The 18,316-nt window shown below is 44.0% G+C and overlaps 1 long non-coding RNA gene across 1 annotated transcript; it reads left to right on the forward strand.

Moving 5' to 3' along the window:
- The first annotated feature begins 16,221 nt into the window (after window positions 1-16,221).
- Window positions 16,222-17,392, forward strand: LOC143940006 (uncharacterized). The gene is made up of 2 exons (XR_013263797.1): window positions 16,222-16,318; window positions 16,629-17,392. It is a non-coding gene; the product is annotated as an uncharacterized LOC143940006 (long non-coding RNA).
- The last annotated feature ends 924 nt before the right edge of the window (window positions 17,393-18,316 follow it).

Raw genomic sequence — 18,316 nt, forward strand, 5'->3', positions numbered from 1 at the left:
GAAATTGACTTGGATGGGGATAGGGTACTTATGGGATGCCCACTTGATTGCAAATAGGAAATTAGAGACTGAAACGAGATACACCACCAGTGTATATACACACTTCTCCTCTCCTACCTTCAGCACAAACTTGTTTTGTTGTGGTCCAACTCCCAGGACCAGCTAGCACTGAATTGCAGGCCTGGCACTGGCTCAGCCAGGCCCAAAGCAAAGATGTCCTTTGCAGGCAGGGACTGCAACCCCTATGGTGTAGCAAAAATGGTAGTCCTAGTGCTAGCTGTTCTATGTAGCTACTGATGCCAGTGCCACCTCTTCAGGCCCGCCAGCCCTCCTGGCTGCAGCTGCCTCTTTCCACTGGCCATGCCACCACAGTCCTCCTTACTTGCTCTGCACCATCCCAGACTGCTTGCTCCCAGTCCTGTCAGTTCTCCTGACTGTGCCACTCCCCAGCCCTCTTGGCTGCAACTTGTTGTTCCTCCTGGAGACTTGCCTGTCAGTGTTCTCCTGCTGTCCTCTCCTTGCTCCCATGCCTCCTGTCTAGGACACCTCTGTTATTAGTAGGAAGGTCCCGTCGGCACCTGAGCCCAGGCCCAAGGTCATCCCCCCAGACTGGGGAGCTCTCTAAAAGACCATGACAGCATAACACTCCATCTCCAGCTTCGTCTCGAACAATTACTCCCCAGCTGGGGTCACTCTGAGTATTTGAGGAGGTCTTCCCCCTGCCAATCCAAGTTGGGGATTGGTCAGGGCCCACAGAATATTTCAGGCATCTCCACCTTACCTCTCCTCCTATCTTTTCAGAAGGTTCCAGCACGTTCTGGAAATAAGTGAGAGGTCTCAGTGATGCTGCCTGTCATCCAGCTCTCCTTGGATTTCTGCCAAACTAGGAAACAAACAAGCAGGCCTGACTGCCAGCAAAGCCTGCAAAAATGTGCCTTCATTGACAAAAAAAAAAATCTTTCACACTAGCATACTAGAGAGTACTATATAAACTTTTCCAAAGCACTCTAACTGGTTCATATCCGGATAAAAGCAAATGTATTGAGAATGGTTTACAGAAAATGGCAGCCCTCGGTTTGCGGAGTGACATCATAGGCTCCTCCCAATACCGAGACACGTGACTTTCTCAGCGGGATTCTTTTTTGGTTGCACAGATGATAAGATTGGGTTAACCATGTAAATGGATTTTGGAAGAATTTTTTTGGATTGAGTTTTGCACTGATAATTGAAGACATTCGGTTTGTTTTAATTTTTATGGTTGTATTTAGTATAAATTAGACTGCAGAACACTGTTGAATATATTATGATATCTGAAGGGATAACAGGAGCTCTAGTATAGATAGTATGCAAATCCTCTGACTTCACACTTACTTTTACAAAAACGTACTGGCCTATATCAGTTCGCACAGAACCAAATTAAACAAGCTTGCAATAAGGTTTGGTACTGTATATTACTGACACAGTAGTTCTTTGTTTAACAAAACTGAATCTTTTCACATTAAAATTTCAATATTCTTAATATAAGAAAGATAAGAAAGACCTTGTAGGACCCCTGAGAGAAATACCATCACTGTGGCATATGTACTAATTTTTATTTTCACTATGGTGTCCTTATTTTTCAAGCTTCAAGTGGAAGAATATATATTATGAGCAACCAGGTTATTTTCAAAAAGTATTATTCATATGCTGTAGATCTGACTGATAATATCTCACTGATCTCATAACCTAGATTTCCAGGGGTATACTATGCTTTCAAGATAATATCCTTATTATTTTTTTTGCTAGAACTGTAGGAGAAGGCAGTAAGTCTTTTAAGCCCACACAGGAGAAATGTTTAAACAGTTTGAGCAAATACCCACAGTCTGAACAAAAGAAAGGGTTTATACAAGTTACTTGTCTGTGGCAATTTTGAAAATTATGTGCATTTCCATAACTATTAATCATTACAGAAATTCATTCTTTATTTTAATTATATAATATTTTAATAATGTAATATTTGAATACACACAGTGCAACAGTCATCAGTAAATGTACTTTGAATAAATCTCAGCTTCACCTTTTTGGCAATAATTGTAAAACATGGCAGTAAAACCAACAACCTTGAATTAAATATTCATTATCTATTCTGTTATTTCATAGTACAGACTTTTCAAGGAACCTTTTTGTTCCTTGGCATAGTCAGATATTATTCCAAAGAGAACAGGAGGAACATCCTACTGTGCCTCCTTAATTGTTTCCTAATGCTTAGTATTGCAAAGTCTCAACTGTGTTGCTGTCCAGCTTAAGTATTGGGTGGGAACAGAAATGTCAACCTAGGGAAATAATTTATTGGTTGATGAGAATGCAATGTGCAAGCTGCTAGTGAAGAGGGTGGGCTAAATTGTTTAAAGGACATAGTTTATTTATAAAGAGTAAGAAGAGGAAAGCTAGGATGAAATAGAGAGTGTATATAAAATGCACTTACATACTAAATAAGAACAAATTCCAAGACAAAAGACACTCTGTATTGTCTATTTATACATAATAAAATATGGGGGACATTGACGTCAAACCGGGACTTTTAATTTTACAGTTATAACAAAAGGGATGCTAGTGTGCTGATACTACACACAGTAGTAAGTGGCAAGTGTGTCATATTACTGATAGGTGGCCCATATGTCGCAGGTCAGTCCAGAGACCATTAATCAAGATGGCATACAACAGTGTTAGTGCATACATGAAACAGCGTTTGGTGATGAAGTTTCTTGTAAATGAAGGTGTAAAACCCTGCAGTAAGACATTTGAATGGTGTAAACATTTCAAAGATGGCCATATGTCCGTCAGTGACATTCCTGGCAGTCCTGATTCCCAGCCCACAGCAGTCAAAGTTCTGCAGTAGGTTAGTGTGCAAATAGCGAAAATTAATTAGCTATCGTCACACAATTGGGTGGGATCAGGGCGCACTCTCTGCACCCCAATCCCACCCTATTTTGAAGCCTATTAGAGCCTCTCTCTCTAATCAGGTGCTTCAAAAAGTACCGCCCCCTCCCACCCCCGCCATAGGAATCCATGCCTCCTGAAAGGGGCCGGGCGCATGGATGTGGGGCCACAGGCCACCACTGGTGTATGGACAGGTTGAATATACCAGGTTGATTGATCGATCAACTTGGGTACAACCAGCATGCTGCGTTTTACTTACAATTATCGCTTCAGGCTGCTATATTTCTCCAGGATCCAGGTGCCTGCACGATGTGAGATATGGTGGGTAAAATAAGTATTGAACACGCTACTATTTTTCTAGGTAAATATATTTATAAAAGGGCTATTGACATGAAATTTTCCCCACATGTCGGTAACAACCCATGCAATACATACATACAAAGAAACCAAAACAAATAAGTTCAAAAATTAAGTTATGTGTATTAAAATGGAATGACACAGGGAAAAAGTATTGAAGGCGCTAACTGAAATGTATTTAATACTTTGTACAAAATCCTATGTTGGCAATGACAGCTTCAAGACACCACCTGTATGGAGAAACTAGTTGCATGCATTGTTAAATAGGTATGATTTTCGGCCCATTCTACCACACAAACAGACTTCAAATCTTGAAGGTTCCGAGGGCCTCTTCTATCAACTCTGATCTTTAGTTCTTTCCGTAGATTTTATATTGGATTGAAGTCAGGTGTTTGGCTGGGCCATTGTAGCAGTTTATTTTCTTTCTTTGAAACCAATTGAGAGTGTCCTTGGCTTTGTGTTTGGGATCATTGTCTTGCTGAAATGTCCACCCTTGTTTTATCTTCTTCATCCTGGTAGATGGCAGCAGATTTTTATCAAGATTTTTATCAAGAATGTCTTGGTACATATTTCCATTCATCCTTCCTTCAATGACATGAATATTACCAGTACCGTATGCTGAAAACCAGCCCCATACACACCATGATGTTCCCACCTCCAAACTTCATTGTTGGTGTGGGAGTGTTTTTGGAATGATGTGCAGTGCCATTTGACTTCCAGACATGGTGTGTATTATGGCATCCAAAGAGTTCAATATTGGTCTGACCAGACAATATTCTCCCAGTATTTCACAGGCTTGTCTAAATGTTGTGCAGCAAACTTTAAAGGTGTGTGAGAGTGCGAGCCCCTGTCTAAGGCCGCGTACACATGGGCGGATTGTCTGCCCAACTAAGTTCGTCAGACAATCCGACAGACAGTCCGTTCAACTTTTGAATGAACGGACTTGACCACACACGACGAACAAACAGTCTGCTGAAAGCTTGCACGATGACGTACGGCACGTACGACGGGACTAGAAATAGGAAGTCCAAGACACAGCAAAGCACCCTTTGGGCTCCTTCTGCTGACTTTGCGTTAGTAGAAGTTTGGTTAGAGACGATTTGCGCTTTTCAGACTTCAGCTTAATTTGTCCGTTCACTGCGGCGCAGTCTACCTGTGAGGTTTGTATCTGTCTTTCGGTACGCGTGGATCAGTTGTACCTGTTATTGGGCGCTTCTGGTCCGCTCGTTTCTGGGTTTCAGGTCGTTCTTCATAGGTCTGGCTGTTCTTCAGTGCGTTCAGTTGAGCTTGTTTGTCCAGCCGACCGTTTCAAAGCCATGGAGAGTGGACGTACTTGGGAACGAGTTCGTGCTATATTGGGGCTTGGTGTTGGGGTTAATACTTTGACCCGAGCCCAGTCTGTGAACAGGGTGAGGAGGAGTTCATGGACAAAGAATTGGTTGCGCCAGCGTGACCAATTCTCGCATATGCCTTTACTCCGTGAGATCCATGAGAATAATCCTGATGATTTCAGGAATTATCTCAGGATGACGGACCCCGTTTTTCACCGTCTGCTGGCTTTGCTGACCCCTTATATCAGCAGGCAGGATACCTGCATGCGGCAAGCCATCACTCCGGAGCAGAGGCTCGTCGCCACGTTGCGCTACTTGGCGACAGGGAGAAGCCTTCAGGACCTCAAGTTCTCGACAGGCATCTCCCCCAGGCTCTGGGGATCATTATTCCAGAGACCTGTTCTGCCATTATTCGGGAATATATGAAGGAAGGAATATATGAAGGTAAGTTTGTTCTTTTAATATTGCATTATATGCATTATATGCATTGTATGTTTGTATTCATTTCATCATGACTTTTAATATCCATGACAGGAATATGATGTGAATGTCCCCTTTATATGAATGCATGCATTTTTTTTTTTTTTTTTTTTTTTGATGGTTTTTTTTTTTGTGTCATTTTTTTGTTGAGCTTTTTACCTTTTTGTGTCCCACGTGCATACCTTTTTTGTGTCCCACGTGCATACCCACTTTTTACCTTTTTGTGTCCCATTTGCTTTCACTAACGTCCTCAGCATTCAATCCTGGGCCCCTATACACCCACAGCCGAGACTGTTCTTCTCTATAATTCATATTGTCAGCTCCATTGTACTATATTACTGCCCCCCCCACCCTTTGTATACTCTTTGTATACACCCTGTGTGTGTGTGTGTGTGTGTGTGTATATATAGATATAGATATATAGATATATATATATATATATATATATATATATATATATATATATATATATATATATATATATATATATATTGTAATGGACGCCGTGGCTGGGTCCTGGAAGGACGCTATATTTCCCCTCTGTTTGGGTTGTGCTCTCTTTAGGGAATGAAAATTGATTAACCCACCTGTTAGAGGAAGTGTCTTTAAAAGGCAAGACAGGAAGTTGTAGATGGGTGTGGAGGAGTGGAGAACACATGGTGGATGGTGTTTGGCATTTGTTTTGGGTTGCAGCAAATGAAGTGGACAGCAGTGTCCTGTTTGGAAGGCTCCTGGCAGGAGAAGCTACCTGCCATCAAGACCAAGCTCTGTTTCTGATAAGGACAGCTGTTCTGGACTTTGCAAGTCGGTGAGACTACAAATCTTTTTCCTTTTGTTTTTGGCTGCTGTAAAGCTATTTAAGTTAATAAACCCTTTGTTGTATGAAAAGCCTGTGTCCTGCGGTCTACCTGGTCCCCCGAACATTACAAGTGGTGCTCGAATGCGGGCAGGACAAAGTAACAGGCATTTTTTCTTGCTATTTTTTTTTTTTTTTGTGGATTTGAACTGGCATTTAAAGGGACAGTACAGTGAATTTATGTCCTGGGTTAAAGCTGCACAACTGCGGAAAGCTGAAACCATGGAGGAGCTAATTAAACAGCTGTCCTTGGCGAATATACAAGCGCAGACCCGCCATGAGGAAGCTAATCAGCGCTTAGCAACGCAGCACAACGAGGCACTGGCTTTGCAGCAAGAAAATACTCGCCTGTTGGTGGCCCAGTTAGCAGCCCAGCAAGCGACCCAACAAGGGGTTATGCAGGATCAGATGGCGGCCTTAAAAGAAGCAGTGCAGCAGCTTTCTCAGGGCCGTGAACAAGTGGCCGTTGCCCCTGGCAACCAGGTGACCATAAGGGCAAGCCATTTCTTGCAGAAGTTGTCCCCGAGTGATGACGTAGAGGCGTTTTTAGCAACATTTGAGAGGACGGCAGAGAGAGAAGGGTGGCCCCAGGACCAGTGGGCCGGCTTAATTGCTCCTTTCCTCACCGGAGATTCTCAAAAAGCCTATTTTGACCTACCACCAGAAGATGCTAAAAATTATCAAAAACTAAAGGCAGAAATACTGGCTCGGTTGGGGGTGACTACGGCCGTTCGGGCCCAACGAGTGCACCAATGGAAGTATCGTTCAAACCGGCCACCGCGATCTCAAATGCATGACCTGGTGCAACTAGTAAAAAAATGGCTGCAGCCCGAAGTGTTGTCTGGCCCCCAAATTGTGGAGCGGATCGTGCTGGACCGGTACTTAAGGTCACTGCCAGATGACCTTCAACGGTGGGTCAGTCATGGAGACCCCAAAACCGCGAACGGCCTTGTTGAGATGGTGGAACGATATACGGTGGTGGAGGATCTGCTTGGCCCCACCAAGCGTCAAGGGCCCAGTCTGCCACGGCCCTTCCGATCAACTGCCGCCCTTCGAACGGATGTCCTCAGGAGCCCTGGAACCAACACCCCGGAAGGCCAAGAGTCACACCCGTTACCCCCTCAGCGACCTGTTCCTGATCGGAGAGGAGGGGATGTACAATGTTGGCGATGTCATGCCTGGGGCCATACCCGGGCCCACTGCCCATTGCAGGAAGAACCCATGGAATGCGGGGTTCTTCGGAGGGGGTCTTTTTATGCCCATAAATCGTGTACAACACATCTTGACCTTGGAGAGAGGAATTTTGAGTGTGAAGTCCAAGTGAACCACCACCCTGCATGGGCCTTGCTGGACTCTGGAAGCATGGTAACCCTGGTTCACCCTAGAGTAATTGGGAAGATCGGTCCGGTAAGCAAAATTTTGCGGGTTGTGTGCATTCATGGGGACACTAGAGAGTACCCTCTCATCTCGGTGTCCATCTCCACAGCATGTGGCACTGGTACTCAAGAGGTGGGGGTGGTAAAGAACTTGGTACATGACGTTATCATAGGACGAGACTGTCCATTATTTGCAAAACTGTGGAGACAAGGAGAACTATCTGAAAGGTCCAGAGACTGGGAAGAAACTAGTCCTTCTGTTCCTGTTGTTGAGGGTAATAACCCTGAGATGCCACATGTTCATAATATGGACCCAGTTGATAAAAACGCCAAGACTTTGGTTAATAATGATGAAAATAGTGCTGATTCTGTTAAAGATGTCAATATGTGGGGTTCTCAGACCTACCTGAATACTGAGGGGGGGGAACCTTCCCCGCTTCAGGTAATGCTGGGGAAAGATGATGAGGAAATGGCCTCTACCCCTGACTTGCCAGATTTGGGTGTTCCCCAGGGGGCATTTGGTACTGCTCAGATGCAGGACCCCACTTTGGCCAGGGCACGGGAACAGGTTGTAGTAATAAATGGGGAGCCCCAAGAGCCAGGTGCTAATGAGCGGTGGCCACATTTTTCAATACGTAATGAATTGCTTTATCGGGTTACTAAAGTGAGAGAAAATGTGGTAGAACAATTATTGGTACCCCAACAATATAGACGCAAGGTCCTGGACCTGGCCCATGATGATGTGTTAGGGGGACACCTGGGAGTTGAAAAGACGGAGGCACGGATCGCCGACCGGTTTTACTGGCCAGGCTTGAAAGCAGAGGTAAGGAGATACTGTACCTCTTGTCCCACCTGTCAGTTGACCGCTCCGGCGACCCATTTCCGGAGCCCGTTGGTCCCTCTACCCATAATTGAGGTCCCATTCGAGAGGATAGCCATGGATATAGTGGGTCCCTTGGTAAAGTCGGCTCGAGGTCATTCTTACATACTAGTGATCCTTGACTATGCCACTCGATATCCTGAGGCGCTACCCCTGCGGAATACCTCCTCTAAGGCTATTGCACGAGAGTTATTCCAGTTGTTTACACGGACAGGTTTTCCCAAGGAAATTCTCACAGACCAGGGCACCCCGTTTATGTCGAAGGTTATGGCTGATGTATGCAAACTGTTCCGGATTAAACAGCTGCGCACATCGGTCTACCATCCCCAAACAGATGGATTGGTAGAACGTTTTAATAAGACCCTTAAGTCTATGCTCAAGAGAGTGGTACAAAGGGATGGGAAAGACTGGGACTGCCTGTTACCAGCTCTCCTGTTCGCTATCCGAGAAGTGCCCCAGGCCTCCACTGGGTTTTCGCCCTTTGAATTGGTATATGGGCGGAGACCTCGCGGACTACTGGACTTTGTTAAAGAAGAATGGGAAAGTGAACCAATCCAGCATAAAAGTGTTCTTGAATATGTCTCTCAAATGCAGGAGAGGATCCGAACTGTGATGCCGCTAGTTAAGGAACACTTACAAAAAGCCCAGGAGGCTCAACGACAGGTCTATAATAGGGCAGCCAAAATTAGGAACTTTCAAGTGGGGGATCGAGTAGCAGTGTTGATTCCCACTGTGGAAAGTAAATTCTTGGCCAGATGGCAAGGCCCTTTCGAGGTTGTAGAAAAAATGGGAGAGGTAAATTATAGAGTCCACCAACCAGGCAAGAGGAAACCCTTCCAGATATATCATGTAAACTTGTTAAAGCCCTGGACAGACAGGGAACCAGCGACCTCCCTGGCTAGTACAAAACTTGAGCCTCGGGTTGGGGTGGAGAGTGTCCAAATAGCAAATACCCTGTCTAAAACCCAAAGTCAGCAGGCAAAGGAGTTCTTGCAGAGAAATAAAGAAAAATTTTCAGACTTGCCCGGGCTCACTAGTGTCATAGAGCATGATATTGTCACAGAACCAGGAGTCAAAGTTTTTGTCCGGCCCTACCGCATCCCAGAGGCTCAAAGGAAGGCCGTTTCAGAGGAAGTAAAAAAGATGTTAGACCTAGGGATTATTGAGGAATCGCAGAGTGAGTGGTCGAGCCCGATTGTGTTGGTACCGAAGCCCAACGGGACTCTGCGATTCTGCAATGATTTCCGGAAACTTAATGAAGTTTCCCGGTTTGATGCCTACCCTTTGCCCCGGGTAGATGAGCTTATCGAGAGACTAGGTCCAGCCAGGTATATCACTACGTTAGACCTTACCAAGGGGTATTGGCAAATACCGTTGACTAAGGCTGCTAGAGAGAAAACTGCTTTTTCTATCCCAGAGGGGAGTTTTCAGTACAAAAGGATGCCTTTTGGATTGCAAACTGCTCCAGCCACTTTCCAGAGAGCAATGGATAGGATTTTACGACCTCACCGGAAGTATGCCTCAGTATACTTGGACGATATAGTCATTTTTAGCAAAGACTGGGAATCACATTTGCCCAAAGTGCAGGCAGTGCTGGACTCTCTTTGGAAGGAGGGGTTTACAATAAACCCTGAAAAATGTGCTTTGGGAATGGAGGAGGTAAAATACCTGGGTTATATCGTGGGTAGAGGGGTAGTGAAACCTCAGGTCAACAAGATAGAGGCTATACAGAATTGGCCCCGCCCCCTCACAAAAAAGCAGGTACGTGCATTCCTGGGCATGGTGGGATACTACAGGAGGTTTGTACCCAACTTTGCCACGTTGGCGGCTCCGTTGACCGATCTGACTAAGGGGCGGAAATCGGTCATGGTGGAGTGGAATGCAGACGCTGAGAAGGCTTTTTTGGAGCTCAAGTCGGCGCTGTGCCAACACCCTGTCCTTGTAGCACCCAATTTTTCAAAAGAATTTATTGTCCAGACTGATGCTTCCGATGTAGGATTGGGAGCGGTGTTGTCACAGGTTATTCATGGCGAGGAACACCCGATAGTCTTCCTCAGCAGGAAGTTAACACCAGCGGAGAAAAACTATGCCATAATTGAACGAGAGTGTCTGGCCATTAAGTGGGCTCTGGAATCCCTCAGATATTACCTTTTGGGGAGGAAGTTTAGGTTGATTTCTGACCATGCCCCTTTAACATGGCTGAGACAGGGAAAAGGGACTAATGCCAGGGTTACCCGGTGGTTCCTGGCACTCCAGGAATTTAAGTTTGTAGTGGAGCATAGGCCCGGGAGACTGCATCAAAACGCAGATGCCCTCTCCCGAGTCCATTGTTTGAGCTCCACTGTTGCCTCCACCTCCTTGGCGTTGGGGCACAGGGGGGGGATATGTAATGGACGCCGTGGCTGGGTCCTGGAAGGAAGCTATATTTCCCCTCTGTTTGGGTTGTGCTCTCTTTAGGGAATGAAAATTGATTAACCCACCTGTTAGAGGAAGTGTCTTTAAAAGGCAAGACAGGAAGTTGTAGATGGGTGTGGAGGAGTGGAGAACACATGGTGGATGGTGTTTGGCGTTTGTTTTGGGTTGCAGCAAATGAAGTGGACAGCAGTGTCCTGTTTGGAAGGCTCCTGGCAGGAGAAGCTACCTGCCATCAAGACCAAGCTCTGTTTCTGATAAGGACAGCTGTTCTGGACTTTGCAAGTCGGTGAGACTACAAATCTTTTTCCTTTTGTTTTTGGCTGCTGTAAAGCTATTTAAGTTAATAAACCCTTTGTTGTATGAAAAGCCTGTGTCCTGCGGTCTACCTGGTCCCCCGAACATTACTATATATATATATATATATATATATATATATATATATATATATGGATTGTCAACTCATTAATTAGTCACCCCACTCAAATTGGTTCCAGGTATTGTCTACTCATTAATTAGTCCCCCCACCCCACTCAAATTGGTTCCAGGTATTGTCTACTCATTAATTAGTCCCCCCACCCCACTCAAATTGGTTCCAGGTATTGTCTACTCATTAATTAGTCCCCCCACCCCACTCAAATTGGTTCCAGGTATTGTCTACTCATTAATTAGTCCCCCCACCCCACTCAAATTGGTTCCAGGTATTGTCTACTCATTAATTAGTCCCCCCACCCCACTCAAATTGGTTCCAGGTATTGTCTACTCATTAATTAGTCCCCCCACCCCACTCACCCACCTAACTTATGTCCCCTGGTCCATCAGAGGGCTGATTAATCTGTGAATTGGGCCGCCTATTTTTTGTTTTTTTTGCAGAAATTTTTTTTGCAATATTTCTGTTTAACTTTTGTTCCAAAATGTTTTTGAGTTTTATTTGTTATGAATTTTTTTTTCCTGTGTTTGACTCCCCAGTTTCCTTCCACGCCACAGGAATGGCAGACTGTGGCTTCCCAATTCGCTGCCCGTTGGGACTTCCCCAACTGCGGAGGGGCGATCGACGGGAAACATGTGAGGATTGTGCCCCCACCCCATTCGGGGTCCTACTATTGGAATTATAAGGGGTTCCATAGTGTGGTGCTAATGGCGGTGGTGTCGGCACAATGTGACTTTCTTTATGTGGATGTGGGGAAGAACGGCCGGATGTCTGACGGAGGAGTCTTTAGGCAGACCGAGTTCTGCCACCGTCTCCTCACTGGTGGCCTGGACTTGCCACCAGATGCCGAGAATGTGGAGGGTCTACCGTTTGTGTTTCTAGCTGATGAAGCGTTCGGTCTGAGTGACCATCTGATGAAACCCTTCCCCCAAAGGACCCTCACCCCGGAGAGGAGGGTTTTTAATTACCGGCTGGCCAGAGCAAGAAGGGTTGTGGAGAGTGCCTTTGGCATTATGGCCAGCCGGTTCCGTCTGTTACTGACAGCGATCAACCTAGCAGAATATAAACTGAACTATGTGATTCTGTGCTGCTGCATTTTGCACAATTTTCTCCGCAAACTTTCAGGGAACCAGTACCTGCAGCCTATTGGGCCTGAGGCCGGACTAATATTTCCAGAACTCACAGGGCTGGATCATGCCCTTCCTGGTTTAGCCCCCCAAACAGCACGTGAGGTGCGTGACCGCTATGTCAGCTATTTTAATGGTAGGGGGGCTATTCCAATGCCAGCTGAGCAATAAAAATTTATTTTTCTTGAAATATGTATTGTCTGTTCAAATATTTAAGTTTGGTTCTTGTTTGCTTGTCTCCTACATTCTCCTAATTCAGGGATATGCAATTGGCCAACCTCCAGCTGGTGCAAAACTACAAGTCAATCATGCCTCTGGGTCTCATGCTTGTGGCTGTCAGTCTTGCTATGCTTCATGGGACTTGTAGTTCTGCAACAGCTGGATTTCCACTAATTACATATTCCTGTCCTAGTGCATTTGTATTGCAAAGTGGTTTTTGCCAATAGTAAATAAGGCCCTTTGTGACAGAAAACACAAAATGACTTCCCAAACTGGTATTGAGTATTGAAAGAAGAAGACACACACACACACACACACACACATCTTTTTTTTTGGAATTTTTAATAGTGCACATTCCAACCAGTGCCTCTTTTTTAGATATTTTTCTTTTTGTTTTTTGTTTTTTTTTGGTAATTATTTTTTTTTGGAAACATATAAATATATAGATATATCTATATATATATATATATATATATATATATATATATATATATATATATATATATATATATATATATATAATATATAAAATAAAATTATAAAAAAAAATACATAAAATAAAATTTTTAACTATTTACAGAAAACAAGGGGTAAAGCCAAATTTTGAAGATGCACACCAAAAATTGGTAATGTCAACATGTGCTATATACCATCATGAGTGATCAATGGACGTGTTTGGTGGGTGAATGAATGAATGAATGAATGAATGAAATACTTGTATAGCGCACAATGCGAACTGAATCGCCTCTAGGGTGCAATCCCTTCCTCTCACATACTAGAATGAGGAAGGGTTTGCAAACACCAAATGCGTCCATTGCGATCCTCTGATGGCACATAGCACATGTTGACACACCGTGTGCATCTTCAAAATTTGGCCTCTAAAAACAATGTTCTAAAAACATTAAAAACTTTTTGGCAAGGAAATGAAGAACATGATCTTCTGTTTTAGGGAAAAGGGGCTTATATTCTCCCTAAAACATTGATCATGTTCTTCATTTCCTGCCTCATAGTGTCCAGTTGATGTTGCATGGCATGGATTTGGTGTTGCATGGCATGGATGTTGTTCTCCATGAAATCAACCCTGCCATTCCAGGCCATGATCTGCCCAATCAGCCTCTGGGCACTGTCTGTGGAAAATGGCTCCGTGGCTTGTCCATCCACAACCAGATCATCACCTAAAAACATGTGTAGATAAAAAATTGGTTAAAATATACAGCCATTAATTGTTTACCTTAAGCTGGGTTGTCAGACACTCACTTTGTGGGGTGTGTATCTCCACCACCTCTTCCTCCTCCACATCTAGCCCTGGGCTGGGCTGATCCAGCTCGGACACTGGGCTTGGCTGCTCCCTCAGGGACACGGGGCTGGGCAGCTCCATCACGGACACGGGGCTGGGGCTAACTGCCCAATCAGGCTGGTGAGGTCGGGGGGTCCTGGGCTGCTCCGCCTCTTGTCTGAGTCTTTGTTCCCCTATGAGAATGAAGAAACAAACAAAAAAAGGTATACTTTTAAGCATAGTGATATTTGAGTTCAGAAATTGGAATATGAAACATTGGTTTGAAGTGGTGTACAATTATTAGCTGGTTGTTACAAGCTCCTAGTTTAATACATCATTAAAATGACATTTTTTTAGTTAGGCTGTGTTCAGACTGCTGCGATGTGCGAACGCTCCAAATCTACTGTGGTTTCACGCATCGCATGCCTCCCGGAGGCAGTTCGCACTGCCCTATGTGACCTGCTGGGAGTATCAGTGTAAAGTTTTATTGACACCTCCAAATTAGTTCTCATATCACAGTGCAATCTTTAAACTCGGACAGGAATCGGACCACATGGTGTGAACACCCATGTGATCCGATTCGGCTGTGGACTAAAAAAAGGGCCATGTACAAGTTTGGGCCGGATGCGATGCGAATTCAGCCATACTATATGTATGGCTTAAATCGCATCACACAGAGATCACATGTGATTTGCACTGCAGTGCGGTGCAAATCACATTTGATCTCGTACATTGCAGCAATGTGAACCTAGCCTTTAACCAAACTGTGATACTTTATATCTTTTGTCCAAGTTTCACAGACGGACACACTCGAATCATCCCCTGGAGTACCTGTGTGTGATTATGTCAAAAAATGTTCAATGATGTCCCAAACTACACTAAATGATTCCCAGTCCAGATGTTGAACCAGCATTCTATCTATCTATCTATCTATCTATCTATCTATCTATCTATCTATCTATCTATCTATCTATCTATCTATTTATCTCATTTTTTTATTGAGACTACATTGCACTGAATACATTTATGAAACTTTATTAAAAATGTATATCCTAAATTGCGTGTGAAAATTCAGTTTATCATGAACAATACAAAAAAATGTATAACTAATTAAAATCTAATCCAACACCAGATAAATTTACACCATATACAAATTCATGCTCTTTACGCCCACATATACGAACAACCATATGCGCTCATTACATGAACTATTAACTACACGAACGATCAAATTCGCCAGATTTACATACAATACCTATACGAACGATTACGATCAAATTCGCCAGATTTACATACAATACCTATACGAACGATTATGTCCGACAGTCACGATAAACGCGGCGTTTACTCACTTTTTTTCAGGGCCTTTTTGATGCGATGATATTGGTCCGGCTCCCTGGACTTGATGTCGGACCATCGTTTCCGGAGCTGGTCCTTGCCTCTTCGTACCCCAAATTTGCTTTGCAAAGTTGTGACGACCATGTCCATGATGCCGCTTTTGCAGATATTGGGTTTGGGGTACGGCCCATTATCCCCATCATAGTCCTCCCTTCTCAATATAGCCACCATCTCCACCATCTCTTCAAAGGCCATGTTTGTGGCCTTATATCTCTTCCTTGCTCCGGAAGCATGGGGTTCAGGGCTTTCCTCCGCGCTGCTCAATGAATTTACGTCCGCCATTTTCACCAATCAATCTCCCACAGCGGAACGAGGGTAAAAGGGGCGGGGAAATACAGTCACACGGAACGTCAGGGGCGGGCGACGCAGGCGGAGCTTGAACGCATGCGCTGTATATAAAGCATTACCGCGAGGCCGTACGCTTGTCCGAACGGAAGCAACGAGTGCTACACGCGACGGTAAGATAGTTATGTTTTTATTTTCTTTTAATTTTAAGCCTGCGTTAGGAATGTATATAGTGAAATTTCACCTTATTGATGGTTAATTGATTTTTATGTGGGTTGGTGGTTGAGTGGGGTTGGTGTTTTGTGTGGTAGTGTGGGGGTGGGTGTATGGGGGGGGTAGTGTGTGTGTGTGTGTGTGTGTGTGTGTGTGTGGGGGTGTGTGGGTGTGGGTGGGTGTAGTGTGTGTCTCGCCTACATTGTCACAATATAAATAGTGTGCATTTGGTCTGACATTATTTTTTTTTTTTATTATTTTTTTTTTTTTTTTTCAGAAATCAAAATGCAAAAGTATAACCCAGACCCCTTTAAGGAGGAGGCCTTCCTCTCCACATTTATTGATCTAATAGAATCACACAGGAGCCTTTGGGATTCCAAACACCCACAATATTCCAACCGTCCTGGCCGGAGGAAGACACTGGAGACAGTTTTGACGTTTGTGAAAACCCGACTCCCCCAGGCAAACACTGACTTTGTGAACTCCAAAATTCAGAACCTGCGTAGCGTGTATAGGCTGGAGCGCAAAAAGATCCTAGACTCCCAAACATCAGGATCAGCAGCAGGTCAGGTCTATGTACCTAGGCTGTGGTATTATGACAGGCTGCGTTTTCTGGATGACACGTCCGAAGCCAGGCAGTCACTTTCCACTCTTCCGTCTACCCTTCCCTCCACCCTTACCTCCACCTCAGGTGAGCCATCCCTGGAAGATCCAGACCCTTCCTTGCTGGACGAAGTTGATGCGCCCAGCTGGAGCCAGGTATATTTTAGTTTCTAAAGTTAGGATTGCTCAAATATTAATGATGTAAAGTTCAATGTTTGAATTGCTTCCAAATCTAGGATTTCATCACAAATTAAATTAGATATAAATTAGATATAAGGATACAGTAGTTTCCACAAATGTGGCTCAAATCTTGGTGAACCGAAGGAAAAATGATGGTGTCAAAATGATAGCCTTTTGTATTTCAAGACAAATGTATTTGCAAGTGAGAACTGTAAAATTGTTAGTGATTGATGATTTCAAAATATAGACATATTTTATTTATTGATTTCTTTGTTTTTTTACACAGGATGAGCTCACCCAGGAGGAGGCCGGGACCAGTGGTATGGAGGAGGAGGCCGTGACCAGCCACACACAGGAGCTAGCTGGGCCCAGCAGGAGTCGGACCGAAAGCCAGGTCCCTCCCCTCCGCCTAGCCAGCAAAAGGCCCAGGAGGATGACACGTACAGAGGAGGAGTCCTTGGCACTTATACGCCAAGCCACCCAAGTGCTGAGCAAACCCCCCAATCCTGAGGAGGCCTACGGTACTTATTTAGCAAGCAGGTTGTTAGAAATGGAGAAGGCACAGCGCAACTTGTGCGAAGCAATTTTTTTTGATGCCATTCAACGGGGTCTGAAGGGTGAGCTAACACCGACCACCAAACTGTATAACACAGACCCTACTGCTCCTCCTCCTCCTCCTCCTCCTCCTCCTCCTACCACAAGTCCACCACCAGAGGCACAGCCTCCAGCGAAGCGTGGAGGGAAGGCTAGACGGAAGAGTCGGAAGTGACTGCCTGGCTTCAGTCTGCTCTGAAAGAAGACGCAGGCTGTTGTAGTACCACAGTCTGGGGACATAGATCTCATCTGCTGCTGTTCCTGGTCTTTGGGATTCTAGGACCTGGTTGTGCTCCCTATTTACATGTTACACAGGTTCGGAATTTTGGTGGCCACTCACTTGATGTGTGCCTGGGGGACAAAAGGCTTCACAAACGTCAAAATTGTCTCCAGTGTTGCCTCCCTCTTGATTTAGTTTTGTTCTGACGAAAAATAAATATTTATTATTTCCAAAAATATTGTATGTTTTTTTTTGTTATTTTGGCTTAAAAAACAGAGTTTATTTGTGAGTAGGCAGGTACATGTCAAAAGACTATGGGGGTTATTTACAAAACACACGTTCATGTTAATATAAATATGCTAACTTCAAGTGCAATTTTTAAAGCACTGCAAGTGCACTTGGAAGTGCAGTCGCTGTAAATTTGAGGCTTAACATTTGAAATGAGGGGAAGCTCTGCTGATTTTGAACATGCAATCATGTGTAAGCTAAAATGCTGGTTTGGGTATCTATCTATCTATCTATCTATCTATCTATCTATCTCTACTTACATAGTCCTGCTTGGCCAAAAAAAATGCAAGTCCATCTTGTTTCAAACCCCCCCCCCCCCCCCCCCAAAAAAAAAAAATAATAATAATAATAATTTTTAACTGACAATAGTAGTTCCAAAAATATATAGTAATAGATAAATTCTATAATTTTTTTAAAATATATATATATATATATATATATATATATATATATATATATATATATTTTTTTTTTATTATTTTTTTAAAATATTTTTCTAAAATTGGAAGATTAATCATAGGATGAGGATGAATAAAAACATTCGGTATAACTCTGTGTGAATATAAGCAGCAAAGCTACTTCACTTTTCTTGCATTATGAAGAAGAAAAGAATGGGCTATATTAAAAAAACACAAAATTAGCAGCATGACGAATATGCTAGCTTCAATACGAACACTAGTTTTACAAGACCGAGCGCTTCCGCCCTGTTCGCCCTGTAAATCCTTTCTGGACATGCGTCATACTTAGTCTGTCCAACTTGCCTACTCACGAGCGGACTGTCCGCTGAAACCAAGTTTGGACGGACAAAATTACGGAAATTCCGAAAGACTTAGTCCGTCAGACTGTCCGCTGAAAAAGTCCGCTGAAGCCCA

Source organism: Lithobates pipiens, unplaced genomic scaffold, assembly GCF_037356315.1.
Source record: "Lithobates pipiens isolate NorthernLeopardFrog02 unplaced genomic scaffold, aLitPip1_a1.2 Scaffold_3, whole genome shotgun sequence".
NCBI classification, from domain to species: Eukaryota; Metazoa; Chordata; class Amphibia; order Anura; family Ranidae; genus Lithobates; species Lithobates pipiens.